Source organism: Rhipicephalus microplus, chromosome 7 (genome assembly GCF_043290135.1).
Source record: "Rhipicephalus microplus isolate Deutch F79 chromosome 7, USDA_Rmic, whole genome shotgun sequence".
NCBI classification, from domain to species: domain Eukaryota; kingdom Metazoa; phylum Arthropoda; class Arachnida; order Ixodida; family Ixodidae; genus Rhipicephalus; species Rhipicephalus microplus.
The window spans coordinates 19,721,575-19,742,812 of NC_134706.1; the positions used below are offsets into that span (position 1 = coordinate 19,721,575).

The 21,238-nt window shown below is 45.1% G+C and overlaps 1 protein-coding gene across 1 annotated transcript in view; it reads left to right on the forward strand.

The window, feature by feature from the left end:
• LOC119180349 (transmembrane protein 114) overlaps positions 1 to 21,238 on the forward strand; it is a 144,389-nt gene that overhangs the window by 53,683 nt on the left and 69,468 nt on the right. The gene's annotated exons all lie outside the window — the stretch shown is intronic.

A 21,238-nucleotide genomic window follows, 5' to 3' on the forward strand; every position in this document is an offset into this window, starting at 1 on the left:
TACGAAGCACATTTCGGGGCTAGTCGGTGGTACGTTCTTAACAAATCATCGCACTACATTAGACTAGGACAAGACAGAGGACTACATAACTGCAGCACGGGCCCCGACCTGTTATGTACTCCCCTGTCTTGTCCTCGTCTAATGTAGCACTGCGATATGTTCGGGAGCATGGGCAAATAAATTTGCATACTCAGTCTCGCTCGTCACTTGCATTGTACACTCACGAGTCACCACACATTCATGTTATGGCAATTAAGATACAACATTTACTTACCACGTGGCGTCGCCGAAGCTTTACTGATGGCACTTGCTTACGAAAGTTTGGATACGTGCGCAGCTTCAACCCGCAGTTCCCGCGTTTTCTCGTTTCGGCGTTCCAATAAAATGGCATTGGCGTTGAAAACGGGCGTGCACCCCCGACGTCAGCCAGGCGTCGGTGACGCTACCCGATAAGGAAATGTATCTTGCCATAAGGCAGAGAAGGTGCCGTGATATGTGCCCTGGTTGCTGGGCGCGATAAGGTGTGCATGTTTCTTTGCACATGCTTCCTGCGGCATGGGGCTGTGTATGCATGCATGTTTCACTTCTGAATAAAATTTCTTAGTTGGAAGTTAGCGCTTGTTCTCAATTTTATATCCCGTCTGTTCGTCCAGTTTTCTTTTTTTTTTTGTGCTTGCTATACCTTAGATTTTTACCAGTCGGCCCAGCTATCTACGCTTGTCCTGAAATATTTACACAAGTAAATTTGGCGCTGCGACCGTTAATCCACCGTGGGAATTATGGGTATAGTGCGCGGTTTTGCCTAGTGTACCTGCGCGCGGATTCTAACGCACTTGCGACTTGGATTGGATTGGATAAACTTTTATTTGGTCCTCCAAAACACAGATCACTGTTTTGCGGGCCGCTCCCACGTGGGGACTGAGATGCCAAGCTCTTCAGCCGCCTCGCGTGCTTGGTGCTTTGCGTAATGTTATACTTTGGTTTTTGTTTCTCATAAAAGAACAGCTGGTTGTGAAAAATCGTGAGCTGATTTGAATTGGTCAGCTTAAAGGTGTCCAGGTGGTGAAGGAGGACTGCTGAACTCTGCCTAACTTGGTGTCACAACAAAACGACTTACGACAAAACTCACGACAAAACGACAAAAAAAAACTAAGCTTATGGGCAAATCCATGCACTACCCATCATTCGCGCATTGCTTGAAACGCCATGCGTTGCAGATCCAATAGAGTTTCCCACAATACTTACTAGAAGGAACTCTGGCGCTAGTGTCTATGGTAGCTGCAACGCGCAGCGCTTCAGCGAGCATTAGAATGATGGGTAGTGCACACATTTGTCTAATATTCGTACTTCTGGCCTGCCTTTGGCTCCGTGTGTGTTCGTGTGGCTTGGAGCTGTTTTCTTATGAAACAAGTATTAGCAAATGTTCAGCGGTTGCGCTTCACCATTTTAAGTTTTTTAAGACTTACTTTCCAAATTGGCTTACGAAGTTCAAAAGCATTCAATCTTTCTTTCAAAACAAAACCGAAACACAGCAATAAACGAAGCCGCAAGTACGATTCGCCGCCCGCAAGTACGAAGACTAGGCAAATGTGTGTACTACCCATCATACCTTTCCTTCCGTGATTCCCATGGTCGCTGAACGATCGCAGCGCCAGAGTGCCCTCTAGTTAATTTTGAGAAACTCTATGGCAGTTCCCGTAGACACTAGCGCCAGATTTCCCCCTAGTGTATTACTACGAAACTACACGGCCCTCCCCCACGTTTAAGCCGGCTCATTGGTGTACACGTGTGTGTGGTAACTACGATCTTTTTTTTTTCTCCTATTTTTTTTTTGTCCGTGCTTGTTCAGCAGAGCTCGTGTCATCTACCTGCACGCTTAGACGACCGCCTCGTGCGTTGGCGTGTTTTGTCTTCTAGACACGATCTCTCGCCGTCTTTCGTTTCTCTCTTTGTCGACCCTTGCGTGACACCCTCCTGGACGCCGGTGGCGCAGAGATCGCGCAACTCGTTCTCACGATTCGTAGCTGCTTGCCTTCTTTTCAGTGCGATATTCTCCTTCGTCACTTGTTCTTCTCTTTTTCAGGCAGGGCGTTCTCCTTCCGCTCGCTGTGGCCACGTATTTCCTTCTCTCTCTCTTGTTCTCCTGTCCTGTCGCTAAGCGTGAGCAAACTTAACGCGCCACAAAAAGCTCGTTACGTCACACCTAACTGACGTAGCTGCGACGATGAGCCATAGGTAGAAGTTGTGGTGCTTTGTTGCACACGTAACGAAAGGAAGGCGAGAGAAAAAAAAAACGGAATCGAACAGAACTGAGGTTTGTTGTCTACGTGAGACACTACGCGGACTCCGAGACGTGTTGCGACGCACGATTTTTGCCTTTGGTGGCCTCCGCAGTCAATGTTGCTGCTGCAACAGCAGCGGATTGGCAACAACGGCCCACACATCGTCATTATTCAGCTATCAGCGGCTAACAGTCGCAAATATTAGGTCACCATTATCTAGAATTGGCCAACATTGGGCATTAGATAAACAACACTAGTCGTCGCTAGGCAACATTTAGCCGATATTTGTTATCCGAATATGTTAAACAGTGCTGGTTATACACCAGTAAACGTAGAAGGCAAGGACACAACTAGTGATATTTTACGTAAAAAAAATTGCAATATCTATGCTAAGGGGAGGGAGTGAAGTTCGAGCCATGATGGCTGGAGAGAGAGAGAAATAATTAAAAGGAAGAGACAGGGAGGTTAACCTAGACGAACTGGTTTGCTACCCTGTACGGGGGTGGGGAAAAGGGTCGGAAAGATGATAGCTATAGAGAGATATAAAATAAATTAGAAAAAAAACACATGCACACACATTAAGGGAGTTCCAATCACAGTCGTTTGGACAGGCCGGTTGAACGCAAGAAGCGCATGAGCGCCTTCACAGCTGGAACTGTTCGTTGTGCGTATCGACCATCAAATAACCAAGCAAAGAATCCTATGAAGTATTGGGATCTCAACGAGCACATAGTTTTTTTTTTTCTTATTCGATCGCTGTGTTACTACCCAGGTATATTGGTGTTCTAATGAAGAAAATCGTAGGACTGCCGTAATACCACGTAGGCAATGAATGCATGTCCGTATATAGGGTCACACGAACTATCGCTATGATAATTGCCCTAGTATTTTTAACCCCCGGAAGTCCTGGTTTAGGCTGCTGGTACAGGTCCTTTGTCGCTCTACACGTTGATTAGCACCTAGGCACGTAGCAGAGTCCCACGTGACCTTTTTAAACTTAGCCAACGTTTTAGAAGCACGCAGTAACGCTTAATTCGCGTAACTAAGTCAACAGCGCCGTCTGCTACCGTTCCCAGGAGCAGACGACGGGTGAGTGTTTTCCTCATTCGTACGTCATAACTTGCCGCAGCGCTTCCGCAACATGACACCGGTTTCGTGATGCACTGCAAACGTGTAACAGCTTTTTTTTTGTTTTTTTGAGTTCGTGCACCACGCGTTGGTAAAGAACGATGGCCGGACGACAGAAGCGCGCACGTCATCACAACGTGCTGTGTGTAATGCACCTTTCCGCATACGTCATTCTGCACCAGCCGCAGACGGTCATGATACCTTGTCTGACATGTTTATGTTCTTCTGGTGTTTGTTTTCAGCTTGACAAGCCTGTCAGGAGAATACGTTACGCACGATAACGGCACGACACCTGACTTCTGTAAGCGCCCCTGCTGGGGCTGTTGCTAAAAAAAAAAAAAGCTAACTGTAGGGTGTGCATAGGTGACCGACAAAGTTACAGGTTGTCGAGGGAGCTGCTGTATATGGCATCAGAACTGCACGCGTAATTTAAAGCGTCGTGCACGTTCTATGGGGTTCCAGAAGACGCTTCTGGGCCATCATGAGGTTGGATATGTGGGGTTTAACGTCCGAAAATCACCATATGATTATGGGAGAGAGAGAGAGAGAGAGAAAACATGTCTTTATTCATAAAGGCATAGAAAAGGAGGGTGTGGGAGGAACCTTTAGTCCGGGGTCCCTTGGACGACTCCAGCGACGATTCGAGCCCATGTGATTATGAGAGACGCCGTATTGGAGGGCTCCGGAAATTTCGACCACCCAGTGTTCTTCAACGCGCACCCAACTCTGAGCACACGGGCCTACAGCATTTCCAGCTCCAACGAAAATGTAACCACCGCAGCCGGGATTCGATCCCGCGACCTGCGGACATCATAAATTTTATTTTTTATTATTTTTTTCCTAAGTAGAATTGAGCTGCCTCAGAGCATGCTAACTGTTGACGTTCTGACTGTGTCAGGTGCCAGAGTGATTGACCTGCGAACGCATTGGTCTCGGGCACGAATCCCTGACCAGCACGAATTTTTCGTCTGCTAAGCGGCTATATGAGCCTTTCTTTTATTTCAGGAATCTGCGTGGATTTTCTTTCTGGTAGAGCGGTAAAAGCTTTCGGGACAATCTTATCTCCTCTTGGAAATACGGTAGACTTCACAAAACAAGACTGGGAAAATACGTACACCCCCCCCCACCCCTATAACTCTTTCAGCACCTACTAATGCAAATACGACTAATTAACAGCGTAATTAAACAACTCTCACCTCAGCACCACCAACAACTCCCTCCCCCATCCGCTCCCAGCGTCGTATAATCCACGCATACCGTCTTTCCATCTTTACGCTGCGATCTCCAGCATGTCATTAAGCAACGCCGCAAGAAGGGCCCTCCTTAATCTCTTAATCTCGCTAATCTCTAATCCGCTCCGGTGAACGCGCGGTAGGTAGTTCTTGCAAGACCCGAGTTTTTTTCTTGCGTTTTGCAACTCTTTAGCGCGAGTACACTGCGAGGCCGTTCTGAGCTCCTACTTTCAGAGCTTCAAAGCGGATGTTCACACGTTCATTCATTCGTGTAGTATTGCAAAGTTCTTCCCGACAGCAAACCATGCGGACCGATGCCATCCGATTCGCGCGCCCTCTGTGGCACGCCGGCGGAACGAGCGAGATTAAAACTTTTCGCTCGCTGCGCCGCGGGGCTGGAACCGCGCTCAAATACGTGCAGCGCGCCCAGAGACACGGAGCTGTGAGCGGATCAGTCTCTTCGCGCCTGCTATGTGTTTATGGTTCGGGCTGATGATTTGTTTTTTTTTTTCATATTTTATACCTCACAATAAACAATGTTCGTGCTAACGCGCAACCGAAAGTTGGTAAACCTATAGAGTTTCCTAGAGAAAAATTTTTTCCCCGCGCCGTCAAGGATTGGAACGACCTTCCCTGCTCCATTGTTTCGACCACCTGCCCGCATCATCCATCGCGACAAATGTTACAAATCACCACCTTTGCTGCGAAAATTAACGTGTTCAAATGTTCTCTTTTCCCGTGTATCCACGCCTTATGTAATACCCCCCAGCGGGGTCCTTGAGAAAATAAAAATGAATGAATGAATGAATGAATGAATGAACGAACGAATGAACGAATAAATGAATGAATGAATGAACGAATGAATAAATGAAAAACTGGTGCCATTGGCTATTGGTGCTGCAACACACGGCACTTAAGCCAGCATAGAAATAATGGGTAATGCGCAAATTCGTCTAATTTTAAATCTTTCGGCTTCATTTGGTTTCGCGTGCCTTATAGAGACGCTTTGTCACGAAACGACAATCAACAAGTATGTTCAGCTGTTGCACTTCACCGCCTTAATCTTTTAAAATCACCAATTCAAATCGGGCCGCGCAGATCACAACGATCCGTTCTTTTATTCGAAACGAAACCAAAAATCACCAATAAACAAAGCCATGCCACAAGTGCCTTCCAAGCCAGCAAGCACGAAGGCTGGGAAGATTTGTGTACTTACCCATTGTTCCCACGGTCTCTGAACGATCACAGTTCCAGAGTATCCCACAGGTAATTTTAGGAATGTCTACGGTTAAAACGACCAGAGAAATTTAAAATAAGTTCCCAAGCCCTCTTGGTTAGGTAACCGAAAAAGGTCTGAAAGATGTGTCCTGCTACCCGGTTTCCGCTCGCACTGTAAGTGTTTCATTATCGGTAAACGTAAATAATCAACTTAGTATATTAGTTGAAGGTTCCTTGTTACCACCTAAAGCATTATGTTTGGCCGACAGCGAAGTCAGAATCTCCGATGAAAGTCGCCATACACGTTCGAGTTACCGTCCTAACACCGGCGACACAAATGTGTTTGCGTGTGCCAACGTGAACTACTGGACGAACTGTGAAAGTGCTCGAAGCCATAAAAATGACGGTTAGAAGGGCAAGAGTAGGGGCTAGTTGGTTGAACATTGTTGAGACTCACACCGCGCTGGAATTAAACACACAAATAAAAGACACACTGAAGCACAGGTAGGACACACACGAGCGCGAACTAACAACTGTTTATTCGATGGAAATGTTACACACACATATAAAGGTTGACAGGAAAGAAAAAAGAAAAAGAAAGAGCGTGAACATGCGCACTGCCCACCAAGATAAAGCACCCATCAGTGCTAATCAAATCCAGCCTTGTCAACTATCTAAAATGTCTACGTAAAAAAGTATATTCATTGTTTGATAAATGAATAGATGGCACACTAACACACCTGTCCTCACCAAACCTGCGCATCATGAAAGCTTCAATAATTTCTCTTTCCCTTTTGTCTTCTGATCTGGATAAAACAATGGTCTTTTCAAAGTTCGGCTTACAATGACACTTCATGCAATGGGTAGCTAAGTTACTGGGGTGACTGATTTGCTTGCAGTTATAATCATGCTCGCGTAAACGTGAGTTAAGGCACCTACCAGTTTGCCCAACGTACCAATTTCCGCAAGGCAAAGGAGTACCATATACAACATTTGTTTCACATGGAACAAATTTGTTAACATGCCTAACCGAACATATGTGGTTGTTCCCTTGGTTGCCGCTGTTTACTTGGTGACAAAGTGAAATTAATTTGTGAGGTGCCGTAAAGGTCATGGGTATGCCATGCCTACTTGCAATTCTTTTCAGTCCATGCGAAATGCCGTGAACGTAAGGCATAACAATAGGCCTCTCCTCTGGCTTCTCTTTTATTCCTACGTTCGTGTTGTGCGTGCTGCCGATGGTTTTTAAGAGCCTCTCGGCCAAGGCTGTGATTAAGGCATCAGGGTAATCACTGTCCCTAAGTCTATCAATCTGCTTCATCAAACTACGCGCTACCATGTGGTCACACGACTTTTGGCAGCTGTTTAACATGCACGCATATGCGACACTTCTTTTCACAAGCTTGGAGTGACCCGAGCTGTAGCTTAACAAACTTTTATCACCTCTAACGTCATATTCCCAGCACATGTGTCCCTCACCTTGCGAAATCATGATGTCTAAAAACTTTATGCCAGAACTTTATGCTCGTTCACGGCATTTCGCATGGACTGAAAAGAATTGCAAGTAGGCATGGCATACCCATGACCTTTACGGCACCTCACAAATTAATTTCACTTTGTCACCAAGTAAACAGCGGCAACCAAGGGAACAACCACATATGTTCGGTTAGGCATGTTAACAAATTTGTTCCATGTGAAACAAATGTTGTATATGGTACTCCTTTGCCTTGCGGAAATTGGTACGTTGGGCAAACTGGTAGGTGCCTTAACTCACGTTTACGCGAGCATGATTATAACTGCAAGCAAATCAGTCACCCCAGTAACTTAGCTACCCATTGCATGAAGTGTCATTGTAAGCCGAACTTTGAAAAGACCATTGTTTTATCCAGATCAGAAGACAAAAGGGAAAGAGAAATTATTGAAGCTTTCATGATGCGCAGGTTTGGTGAGGACAGGTGTGTTAGTGTGCCATCTATTCATTTATCAAACAATGAATATACTTTTTTACGTAGACATTTTAGATAGTTGACAAGGCTGGATTTGATTAGCACTGATGGGTGCTTTATCTTGGTGGGCAGTGCGCATGTTCACGCTCTTTCTTTTTCTTTTTTCTTTCCTGTCAACCTTTATATGTGTGTGTAACATTTCCATCGAATAAACAGTTGTTAGTTCGCGCTCGTGTGTGTCCTACCTGTGCTTCAGTGTGTCTTTTATTTGTGTGTTTAATTCCAGCGCGGTGTGAGTCTCAACAACATAAAAATGACTAGGCTGTTTTCAGTCACAGTTCACGCGAATCGGCTGTACACGGCGTAATTTTCATCAACAGGACCTCGTCAAATGTGGGGCCTACGGGACGGCTCTATGCTCTCTGAGAGTATATAGTACCTATAGTACTCCAAATCGTAACCCATTTTTTCTAACTGTGTTTTGTCTATGAATGTTAGTCATTAGTAACGTGCATTAAGGACAGACTTGGACATTTTCGTTCCAAAGATGTATTGTATGCTGTGCTTTGTCATTTGTTTGTTGTTCTGCTTGTTGCACATACACTGGTTTCATGGGTTCGTATCATGCCACGATAGAATTTTTTTAACACACAATGTTTGTATGTACATGCGTGTGTGCTCCTTAAAATTACTGGTATGTTATGACATTCTCGTTCTTTGTACATAGTATAAATAACCCTTTGCTAAACAGCACTGTTTGATTGATATGTGGGATTTAACGTCCCAAAACCACCATGTGATTATGAGAGAAGCCGTAGTGGAGGGCTCCGGTAATTTCGACCACCTGGGGTTCTTTAACGTGCACCCAAATCTGAGCACACGGGCCTACAACATTTCCGCCTCCATCGGAAATGCAGCCGCCGCAGCAGGGATTCGATTCCACGACCTGCGGGTCAGCAGGCGAGTACCTTAGCCACTAGACCACCGCGGCGGGGCTAAAGAGCACTGTTTGTCGTGGCATATAGATGCGCTGATGCGTATGTGCCCTTCATTACTGGCATGTTATGAAATTTTCTTTTCTACGTAGTGTCAACAAACTTTTTCTAAACAGCACTGTTTAGTGTGTGTGTGATAGCGTCTCTCATAATCAAATGGTGGTTTTGGGGACGTTAAACCCCACAAATCAATCAGTGTGTGTGTGATAGGACAATGTCCGGCACAGCTACACATAGCTCTCCCACAGTGTAATTACTCCGAATCGCTTACATTTCTTTTTCTGACCTCTGTACCGATGCGTATGTGTCTCTTATTACTGTGGCGTTAAGAATGTATGTGTTTTGTGCATGGCCCAAAGAAACTTTTTTTCTAAAGAGCACTTCAGCAAGTTTTGCGTGCGATAAATATTGATCTGTGTGCATGAAACATGTATTTCTCTTGGAATCGATGTATGTGCACTCTGAGTTTGTTATCCGGCCATGACGTTTAACAACATCAATATTCCATCTTGCTGGCGAGTTCCGTCAGGAAGGAAAACAATAGGTTTTTTTGAGAATAGTCGCCTTCTTTTGGTTGCTTATTGCGTGACAGGAAGCATTACCATTGTTTTAGAGGCCGCCTCGTGCTCCTACATACACGTCTTCGCGGCCACAGTAGTGGTTTATACATATATAGGGTCTCGCTGACAAGCTACGTTTAATCGCTGCGACTAGTACACACGAGTGGGGTTGCTAACTGCTTTTAAGCCTATACTTTCGATACTTCAGTACGGTTTCGTACCGGCATTTTTTTTATTAATGACACCATGAGCATTTTATGGCTTGACTTGTGTTAAGTCGCGGTATCACCCACGGAGTTAACCAATGCGAGATATGTTTTCACTGAAACCGAAGTGATTACCACTGGTAAAACGAGGAATTATGCTAAAGCCGACGAGATGGCTTGTCTTACATCTGTCGAAGTATCTTAGCCTGTTGAAGATATTCAACATACAGCTGTTCTTAACTGTAAGTGAGGGATTGGTGTCAGCAAGTAACTGCAGTTACTTGCTGTTACTTGTAAGCAAATAAAAAAATATTAAGTGAATTAAGGTAATTGAGGCAACATAGAGGCAACATTCCTAAGTAAAGAGCAAGTCAGCTGCGTATGTGAAAAAGCTAACATAAATAAGTTCAGCGTATGAACGAGGATTCCCGATATGTCTTGCAGCGTCGTCTGCGAGCAGACGACGCCGCAAGATTGCAGACGATTGTCGTCGTCTGCTCGCACACGACAACCAGACGCGCGTGCTGACACCTCGAAGCATTCGCCGCTGCCGTCGCCAACCCAAATGATCTCAACGCTATGCTTAGCCTTTAGCTGCCCTGCACGTATCTAAAGTAACGCAATTATTTCAAGAAACAGGTAATTAAGAACCTGTTAACAAGCGCGCACTGACCAGCACTGCGCGGAAGCACACTGCACAACCGTTATCACTTAGTTCCATGATTTGAACACCGCGAGTCTAGCCTTGCTCTGCGCTGCTCGCTATAACCACCGCGACAACGTTTGTATATACATAATAAAAAAAAACAACTCGGTGGCGACAGGAACCTTATATTTTGTTTACTCTGTCCGCCTGCCATGCGTTTCAAGCATGGCGCGCGTGTTGTAGACAGCGTTCATCCAACTATACGACCGCCGGCCTCCTTGGGCAAGGCAGCGTTCAAAACTCGCGGCGACAGTTCACTGAACTGGAAGATTACTACGCGCTGGTAGTGCGCCTTCCGCGTGCTGCATGTAGTGCGTGCCTCTCTTTTGAGCGTATAGTTTGGGACTGTACGGAGCACGGTCTGGAGGAATTTCGTTAGCGGGCTACTAAACTACAGCGGACTTTGAGCGTTGAGGCGCGAGACAGACTATGGCGAATAACGGGGAGGAGGAAAGAGATTGCGGAATTAAGTGCTGAGCGCTCTCTTTCTGATGGCAACGCGTTCCACGGCGCGCGCGTCGTTATCGATCGTTAGGCCTACAAAAAAAGGCGTTCTTTCTTTTTTTAAACCTCTTTCGTTCCTGCTCAGCCGTGCGAGATACAGTTTCCCGAGGGCCCGACAATGTGGGGACTTATCTGCGTTAGCTCAGTCGAAAGCTTCCCAATGGATTTGTTCTCGACATAGTTGGTGACACGTGTAGAAGATATTTAAATGACTTTACACTGCTTAGGACGGGCAGATGGTGATATATATTGCTGTCACTTCTTTCTTTCTTTCATTCTTTTCTTTCTTTCATTCTTTCCTTTCTTTCTTTCTTTCTTTCTTTCTTTCTTTCTTTTTTCCTCCAATTGTTCGAAGCAATAGTTGCAGATAGCAATCTGCAAAGCCAACGCCCCTCTATATATGTGCACGGTCGTAACGTGCAGCCGTCATTGAAACTTTACCGACCATTAGGTGTGAGGGGACTTGGAATCGGCCTGCAGTTTGTGAACGTATTCGGAGGAACTTCGCAGTACATGTTGCGCGTTTTATAGAATGGCGAAAATCTGAATTCAAGGCTATAGCTACCGAAGCAGAGAGAATGCCGAGCTGCTTGTGTCACGTGGTTTGTGTCTCGTGGTATTTAAACATTCGACGCTGATCGTATGCCTTCCATATGACCATAACTTTAGCGGCGTCTTTGCGCCATGAATGAGTGGATGAAACCAGCTTTATATACAATGTGCTCTCGCTTGTTCTTTTTAGCACAGTGGTGAATATACAAGCAACACATCAGATGTATTGATGTTTAGCTTATATTAGCATCATATTACGGCAGCACGTATACGCTATCTGCAAGTGGTGCAATCGTTTACAACCTAAGAGAAATATGTAAGGTCCGCTCACAGAAACGCAGCGCTCCAGTACATCACCTGTGAAATTAGGGCTAGCTAGTTTGCGCTTGATCCGTAAAGTCTTTGTTTTTTAAAGGCTAATGCAAATACTAAGCGTATTATGAGTTAAAGGTTCTTCGTTACTGCCTAAAACATTACGTTTTGCAGAGTCGCGATGCCAGAATCGATGAAGAAGTTCACCTGGACGTTCCGACCTGAAGCCAACGACACCAGTGTCTGTTTGTATGGGGAATCAAACTATCTGAATCGCTTATTTCCGTGACGTATGTGCTTGACGTCACGGAAATGAGGAAGTGCTATTGAAGGAAGCACTTAGGCATATTTTCTGAGGAAGGGAGAGCAATGGATGTGGTCGGAGCACACATTTGCTCTTCAGTTGAAATAGAGTTAAGTTCAAGACGCTTCAAGTTCACCGCATGCAAGTACTGTTTCATTTTAGGCAGATATAGAATAATAGTATGTGCAAGACAGCGTTCGTTCAGTGGGCTATTTTCATCGTTTAAGGTACATAGGAGGATAGCGTATGACGCATAGTAGTGGTGATAAAATCGAAGCTTCGCTTACCCTATTTTAAAACTGCCTTTTACCCCGAGCAGACGACATGACGCACTACAGAAGCAGAGGAAAAAAAAAGAATACACCACGCTCCCTGCCTATAGCTGATGATACGACTCGCTAGAAGCAGACGACAAAAATTTTTTTTTCTTCTGTTTGGATAGCAGGCACTTCTGCGTTGAGTAAGGCTTAGGTTCTTTGACAGATAAGTGCGTCAACGGCGTTGATGAGTTCAAAGGCACACTCGCACACGTACAAAACACAAAAACCTAAAAGATTGAGCGAGACCGGCTTTCACCTAAACCGATAACAGGACAATACTGTAGCGAATACGCGCGGGCCGGCTAAAAGCAAAGAAAAGAAAGAAAAACGTCAGTTGTGTTTCTTTCGGGCAACTGGCTATCTCTCTTTTCCGCAATCATGTCGTCTGCTGCTCCGTTCGGAGGTTCCCTTTCGATGCATTCTTTTGTGGCGTTTTTTTTTATTGTATTCCAGTTTTTCCTGAATTCTGTTTGTTCTGTATTTCTCGAATAAACGCTCTATTTTCGAGCACGTATTCCATATCGATTCAAATAACACTAAACGATGTAACCAAATAAGTGCTGTATCATATTTAGATAAACTTAGAACTGGAAGAGAAATAAAAATTACCGTGTTTCGTCCGGCGATTCTAGCGATGTCATTGACCGGAAGTTTTAGTCGTGGTAGGCGTCCCATCTTCTGCCGTAGACGAATACGTAGACGACAAGCCATTATTACGATGAATACCTCCATCTTGTGTCGTGTGCGTGTGCCTGTGATTGAGCGAGAGTGAGTGAGTTAGTTCGTAGGTGTGCTTAGGTTTAGGCGTAAGGGGGGTCACGTTGGGCTAAGTTTCATCGCGAGAACGGGAGACGGTGCATATACATAAGTGGGCAACAGTACAGTAACGTCACCAGCATGAAAGGGAACTCTAAGATTACCTTCAAATGGTCATGGAGGCTAATCGCAGCTGGAAGTACAGTCGCATACAATATGAAAGGGAACGCTAATACCTTCAAAAGGTCACAGAGGCTGATTGCAGGTGAAAGTACAGTCTCGTGCCATGTGAAAGGAAACACTAAGATGACCTTAAAAAGGCCCCAGAGACAAATCGCAGGTCAAAGTACAGTCGCGTACAATATGAATGCAAACATTTAAGTTTACCTTCAAGAGAGTACAGAGGCTTAACGAAGGGAGCAAGCACAAAAGTGTTTATAACAGTGAATGTTCAAGTGGCACACCAACGCTTGCAGATTAGTGCGGTAGATTGGCATGCACGCGTTCTCACCAATATCTGCGTAAAAACTTCGTGTTCACTTTCATACTACTTCCAACTGTACCCACTGGCCTTTATGAAAGAAACGGGTGAATTAAAAAAAAAGCGATAACCAGGATACTAGACTAAAATAGATAATATAACGACTCATTCTAAGGAACAGGCTGGGTAGCTACTTGTCGCTACCTCGTTTCAAAGTGGAAGCTTTATTAAGAACCATTATCGTCATCACCATCATTTGATTTTCTACGAAATCGGTAAGCTGCAGTTCCCTGTACCTTACGGCGTGTTTCCCAACTCGGTACGTGATTGGGACAGCCCCTTTAGGAGCGTAAGATAAGTACATGCTGGAACGCCAGCGGTCATAAAGTTGTGCTTCTTCCTCAAACGTTGTGCTGCAATCGACAAGCATTAAAAACCTGATTGGTGCCCCCCCCCCCCCCAAAAAAAAAAAAGAGTCGCTCGAGCAATGGCTCGAATATTGTGTGCTGTTCTGTTAATAGACTCTCACAACTTTCCTGTATACGATCATTGCTCGCATCAAAGACATGGTCTCAAGTGAAGTAGCAAAGTAAGACGTGATACGAGACCGAAAACGTGTCTTCATATTCATCTAGAAAGCTTCCTTTTTTCGGTAACCTTCAGTGTCGTCAATAAACTGAAGAAACGTGCTATACTTTCCTCCTGCGGGCGTTGAGTGCTCCGGAATTTAGCGTTCGATATATTTCCTTTATTTTATAGCGGCGCGACATTGAGCGGACGCGCGTGAAGGGTACAGCGAACTTTCCGTGTTGCACAGGGAGCATGCAAAGAAAAAAAAAGTGGACGAATTGACGCTAAAAGCGCGCCAAACTAGAATAGAAGTGATGTTAATTTTAAGCACTAATGGTTGCAATTTATAAACAGATTACCAGCAAGAACGAACTTTCCATGGTGCTACCAGAGACTTTGTGTTTGTGTGTGTGTGTGTTTTTTTTGCTCATTGTTTGTTCAAGCTGCTTAGCAATGAATATGTATGCAGATGCGTTCTTTATCTCACCCACTATATTTATCGCGATAATGATGTTTCCTTAAGTCATTTGCGGGATCGAATCCCGGCTGCGGCGGCTGCATTTTCGATGGAAGCGAACATGATGTAGACCCGTGTGCTCAGATTTGGGTGCAGGTTATGAAGAGCCCCAGGTAATCAAAATTTCCGGAGCCCTCAACTATGACGTCCCTTAAAACTATACGGAGGTTTTGGGACGTTAAATCCCACATATCAATCAATCTTTAGGTGATTTCATTATCATTTGCTGTTCGGTTCCTTTCTTTATATTTGTGATGTTTATATGCCCGATCATAATTTGCTGATTGTGACCCTCTGTATAAAATACTGTCCTCTTAATTGCGTCTAAGTAGTGTATGACATTTTTTTTGGTACCAGATTGTGTTTCGGAGCAAAAGCGTCAAACAGTATAGTCTTATCACGCCCGGGTCACCACTTGTAGGCTTACGCCGCAGGAGTCTGAACGACATCGACGCCATCAACGACATTCAACGACGTCTATTGTCGTTCAGACGACATCAACGTCTCAACGACAATCGACGCCAGCAGGGAACGCGAGCCTTTGCTGTTGTTGTTGTTGCCTTTGCTTCATGTGCCGCTGACAAGCGCCATCTTTATTTTTTTTTTCGTTTCCTGTCGCGCGCTCTCCGTTTTGCACGCCATCCAAATGAGGGCGCTACAGTCTTTTGTTTCTGCTCCGTTTTTGTGTTTAGAAAAAGTTTATTTTCTCATAGGACGCAACAAAGCTAAGGGACAAGCGTCTGTATAACAGGCACAATAACAAACAAAAGACAAAGCACAACATACATTACACATTTAAACAAGTGTCCAAGTCCGTAGGATGTCCATCGTTCATAGTACTAATAACTGTACATACACTACATAAATGCACTAATCACAATATGAACAATGTACATGATGATATATGTGCAGAATTTACAAGACTTGGTGAAGATGTTAGAAAATATGTACAACAGGTATCAATATTCATAAAAGTTACATAACTTACAGCGTTAGAATGAGGTGCATATATAGAAGAGCTCACACCAATATGGGACATACACAAACACATAAAATAGTAAACACATACTGATTACATGCACCAATCAGACATTAACAGGTGACCTGGCTATAGGAACCAGGCCAAGTGGAAGACTAATCGAACGCGTCTGTCAACTACGGACAGAAAGCGGCACGACCATTGTCGCAGAAATTCTTCCTCCCCAAGGAAGAACAATTCCTCCGACAGAAACGATAAGAGTTCACAGTAGAGGCGTTCCAGAATCGGAAAAAGAGCACGACGACGATGACCTGCCGCAACAGCTTCGCACCTATTACGCCATAAACAAAAGGCTCCCGCAGCTATTAGAAGGCGTGCAAAGCGACTACGCGAGCAGCGACCAGATGTTACAAAGCGATTAACACCTAGGCCACGAAAACTAGCGTTAACTGACTTCCAAAACACCTTTGCGATGACACATTGCTTCAGCATATGCTGGTTAGACTCCTGTAACGGGCAGTTAGGACAAGTGGAAGATGGGACCATGCGCCACCTCTCCAATCTGTCCCGTGTTGGGAGTACTCTCCATCCAAGACGCCACATAAAGTCACGGAGGTGACCAGGCAAAAACGATGCCGTTATCGCGCTCCACGAGACATGTCTCGATCGTGCTAGACGGGCTGGAGGAACCAGAGGAAGCAGAAGAGCCGCCGTTGTATCTACAATGCGGCTTTCAAGAATGTCCACATCGGGACAAACCTGCTGCGCGTGTCGATAAAATGCTACTGCCGTTGAGTAAAATGCAGGCACGTTAAGTGTTCGCGGTGCAGAATTAAGCCGTGCATCAGGTAGTAAATAGCGTAGTTTGGTGCCTAAGAAATAACAGGCAAGATCACGCGCGGGGCACTGATCACCATGCAACAACCGAAGTAAGAATCGTAGGGCAAGCAGCCGGCAGCGAACAGAGACGGATGGGAATGCGAAGCCACCGCAGTTTCTCGATTGCCCAAGAGCTGCTCGGCAAACCAGCTCTGTTCCACCCGACCAGAAAAAGGAGCCAATGAGGGATTGCAACGACCTGGTGATTCGTAATGGGGGCTGTAAGACGTGAGATATGTACCATGCACGGCCGCAAAACACCGTCTGTGCTAAATACCTTCTTTCGAGCATCGGTAAATCATACTCTTGTGCTTCCCGGACGTGTCGTTTTACATCTTCGACTACTGAATTCCACAAGGAGGCTGATATGCCGTGGCAAGTATAATCAAGCCCCAGAATACAAATAGAGTCACTTTTCTGAAGACCGAAAAAGGAACTTAGACATGCGTCTGGAGAACCAATGAATAAATATCGACATTTGGAAAAATTTAAAGCGGCACCTAAAATCATGCCATACGTCGTAAAAAGTCGTAGGCTACGGGATAAACTGTCCTCATTCTTTAAATACAACGTGATGTCATCAGCAAATGCTGTCACTGTCACGGTACCACTACCTGGAAGAGGAAGGCCTCTAACATAAGGGTCAGCGATTAGCGATTGAAGGAATGGTTCGAGGCTGAGTACAAAAAGTGCAGGGGATAAAGGACACCCCTGGCGAACACCACGGGTAACCGGAAATGGCGCACTCTCTAAACCATCAAGAAACAACGTGCTGCGTATATTTCGGTATGCGTTTCTGAGAAGCTCAACGAAGTTTTGTGAGAAGCCAAATGCTGCCATTACGCTAAATATAAAGCTATGTTCGAGGCGATCGAATGTTTTTTTCTTGGTCAAGTGAAACCAAGAGTCCCTGAGCTGATCTTGTTAACGTGTACGCAACTATATCGCGCGTAACAAAGAAAATACTGTGGATTTCCCTTCCAGTAATAGAGCACGCCTGATGATGACCTATTAAGGAGGGCATCAAGCTTCTCAAACGCCGAGTGATAATTGCCGCGAAAGTTTTATAATCAACGTTGAGGAGCGTTATTGGTCACCACTCCTCTGGGCGAACTGACGATGGGTCATGTTTAGGTATTAAAACAATTCGACCATCGCGAAAGCTATCAGGAAAATCAAAGTTCTCAAAACAGCGGCAAATAACAGAGGTGAAAAGAGCACCAATGTCGTTCCAAAACGTTAAATAAAACTCAACAGGCAACCCATCGGGCCCGGGGGCCGAGCCACGCTTCATGGAAGACAGTGCCTCTTTCACTTCGTCAGCTGACGGACTTGTGCACAGTTGTTCAGCGACTTCAGATGAAATTTGAGGTAGCCTACTTAACATTGTGGCTGTCTCGGTGGTACCGCGATGTGATGACATTGTCGTACGAGCCATGTTGGCAAAGTGAGCTAGGAAAATTGATTGATCACGTGTCGGCGGCAACGCAGTGTGTAAGAATCTGGCCGCCGGAGTTCCTAGTCGACTCGACGGGTTGAGAAGCGAGAGAACCTCAGGGTGAGCACATGGATTACGTCTGCAACGCCAAGCAGCCGCCGTCAATTACGAAGCTGCAATGAGGCGTTGAAAACGACCCCTTAACTCTCGCTGCCATGCGCGCATCAAGGTAGTTAGTCGATCAACCCGAAGAGCAATACGCAGCTTTGTGGCAGTGTCCGCTAGTTCTTCGGACGTACGGCGTCTAAGGGCCCGCCCTGCTACTGAGCAGTGTAAACGCCACTGTGTCTTGAGCGCGTCCCACACCTCCGGACCGCATCCCAAGAGAGAGGCCCGCAAGCTTCTAGATAAACTGGAGCGTGTAGGCGCGTCGTGCAGAATGCGGATGTCAAGACGCCAAGGTTTCACTGATGATGAAAAGGGAAAGTGAGCCTCGAGCGTCACTGGTCGGTGGTCTGATATATAAACAGGCGATGATGGTAATGTTACTACATCAGAGTGCGATACGTAAGAAGCTAGCGCGCTTGGCACATAGAAACGATCCAAACGACTAGACGACGTGCTACGCCGCCAAGTCCAGGTATACTGTGGTCCATGCACTAGTCTGTACGTATCTATCAAAGAGAAATGTTGCACTAGGCGACGCAGCTCTCGCGCGTTCCAATCAGAGCGACCCCATCCTGGGCCTTGCACGTCAGCTCGCGTGTCTAATACACAATTAAAGTCTCCAGTGAGTATTACATGGCGACCGTCTAGAAAATACACGTCCAGGTCACGGAAAAAATCGTTAGACATCGCTGCTTGAGCTGGCCCATAAATACACAAAACACGCAGTTTGAAGGATGATAGGACGCAGTCAAAAGCCAATACCCGTCCGAACGCGTCATAGAAAACATGATGATTTCGCAGAAGAGCGCGGTTAAAAATAATAATTCCAGAAGTGTGTTTAGAAAAAGTAGTTAACGTTTTAGAGCACTGTATGCTCTACTATGGGAGAGCTGTGCGCCGCCCCGCAACTCAGGGAGCCAGTCTCCTAGTACGAACAAGAAGTCAGGTTTCAACAAGCTTGTTTTTAGAAAGAAATCAGGTTTTAACAAGCTTGACGAAGGATAGAGACAGAGCTCGCGACCTCCAATGTGGATCCCGTTCAAAGCGAAGTTTCTCGCTTCCCCATTTCCACCGATTGCAAGTTTTTTTCTTCGACGCTTCGCTGTGATCACGGCGTGCGCCTTTCGCTCCGTTCTTTTTATTCACTTCGCGGCAACGAATGCATAATAATCGTTCATCGAGATCTTTCGAAAGCGTCAGCTGCAGTTTCGTCGAGTCGAGATACGAAGGTATCGTTATAGACAATTACAGCTGAGCCCCTCTCAGATGTAGCGTTCAGTCTCGGGAACTGCGTTTTATAGGGCGAAGCGCAGCGGTATCCATTGTCACGGCTACATTATATTGAGCAACGCTCGGGTAACGCACGGTATAATCGAGACATACGTCTCTCTCTCTCTCTCTCTCTCTCTCTCTATCTATCTATCTATCTATCTATCTATCTATCTATCTATCTATCTATCTATCTATCTATCTATCTTTCTTTCTCTTGCTCTCTCTCTCTCTCTCACACACACACACATACACACACACACACACACACACACACACACACACACACACACACACACACACAAACGTTTAAAGTAGACTACAGCATCAATCACAACTGTGACTGAACCATATAAGATGTCTATACAAGCGCAAACCCTTTATACTAGTTAGCAACTTCAACGTGCACATCATATACGTCGCTTTGTCGTCGACTCTTTATGTCACCTAATTTACGTCATATTGGGCAGCGCTCGGGCAACATGTGTGAAACGCGAAAATGTGTTTGACTGTATACACTAATATCGATCATTATTGCGACTAATATCAGTCATAAGTTAACATTATCAAACACCCCAAAGCACAGATCATTCATACCAGTCGGCGACTTCAATGTAGACATGATGGGCTTCAAGGCGCATCATGCGCATCATCAATGATGGGCTTCGCCCACTCGCTATCATTGATTTCCTGAAGATGCGTGGATGTTTTTTTTTTTTCAACTAACAAAAAAACTTTTACGTTGTTAAAGGGACACCATTTCTCGAAGGCCAATTGAGTCTGCCATGGGAAATCCCCCGCATACGTGAAACCTCATGTAATAATCACTTTAAAAAAATGAAAAGGGTTAGGCATTGCCGGTACATGCTAACACTAAAAAAAAAAAGAAAGTGACAGGCTGTTGGCCTTAACGATATTCAGCGGCTAAGTCACGTTGAGAACGTCGTTGGAAATGAACGCATTCCACGACGCGAAAGGAGGCCTGTTTAGCAGAGTCGTTCCCCAGCAGCGCCCAAAGCCGTCGACCTTCGAGGCGCGGCAAGTATCGGTCGGTCACGCTCCGTTTTATTTCTTTATTATTAGTGTTATTGCCGCTACACCGCTTTGCAGAGAGCACACGCAAGCAGACCCGCCCAGTCGTAGGCGGCCATTGTTTCTTTCGTGTTCTTGCGCAAGTGACCAACCAATAAAGGAATGTACGGCTGCGGTGTATAGCGGTTGCGCGTACGAAGCTTTCATGGTAATCGTAAATATAATTAGCCTGATTATAGCAGAGGCCCATCTACCTTTAATCAATTAGATTCCCGTGGTTTATGGCACCACGTTATAGACACAAAACTTTTTTAGCTCATCTGGCCACCTGCGTTCCCCTCGCGCGTTCGCCTTCTCGTATAGCATGGCCTCAGAGATCAGCTCTGCGCCACCGGCAAATCTCGGAGGCAATGCTCGTACAATCCAGGTACCCGCCACGGTGCTCTCTAGTGGCTATAGGGTGCCCGAATGCTCACCCACAGGTCGCATTATCAAATTATTATTATTATTATTATTATTATTTTGCTATCATCTGCTGAATATTTGCTATCATTCGCTGATTATTTGCTATTATTACCGCTATGAATTAATATTGCTTTTGTTTTGTAGCCGTAATTTCTATAGCGTTTGGTATTCATTATTTTATATGCTGCTGTTGTGTTAAAACTTACTATGTTCACTTGTTTTGATGAATTCATGACGCCTGTGTCATGAAGATTTCCCTTATAACTGTGTTTTTATTTTCCAGCGTATATTACAGTCATAGACTTAAATACCATGCCAGTTTTTTTGTTGTTTGTTGTCTTTTTTTTTTTTTTTTTTTTGTTCATTTCTTGCTTTTACTCTTCTTATGTAGCTCCTTTAGCTTTCCTGTAAATTTTATA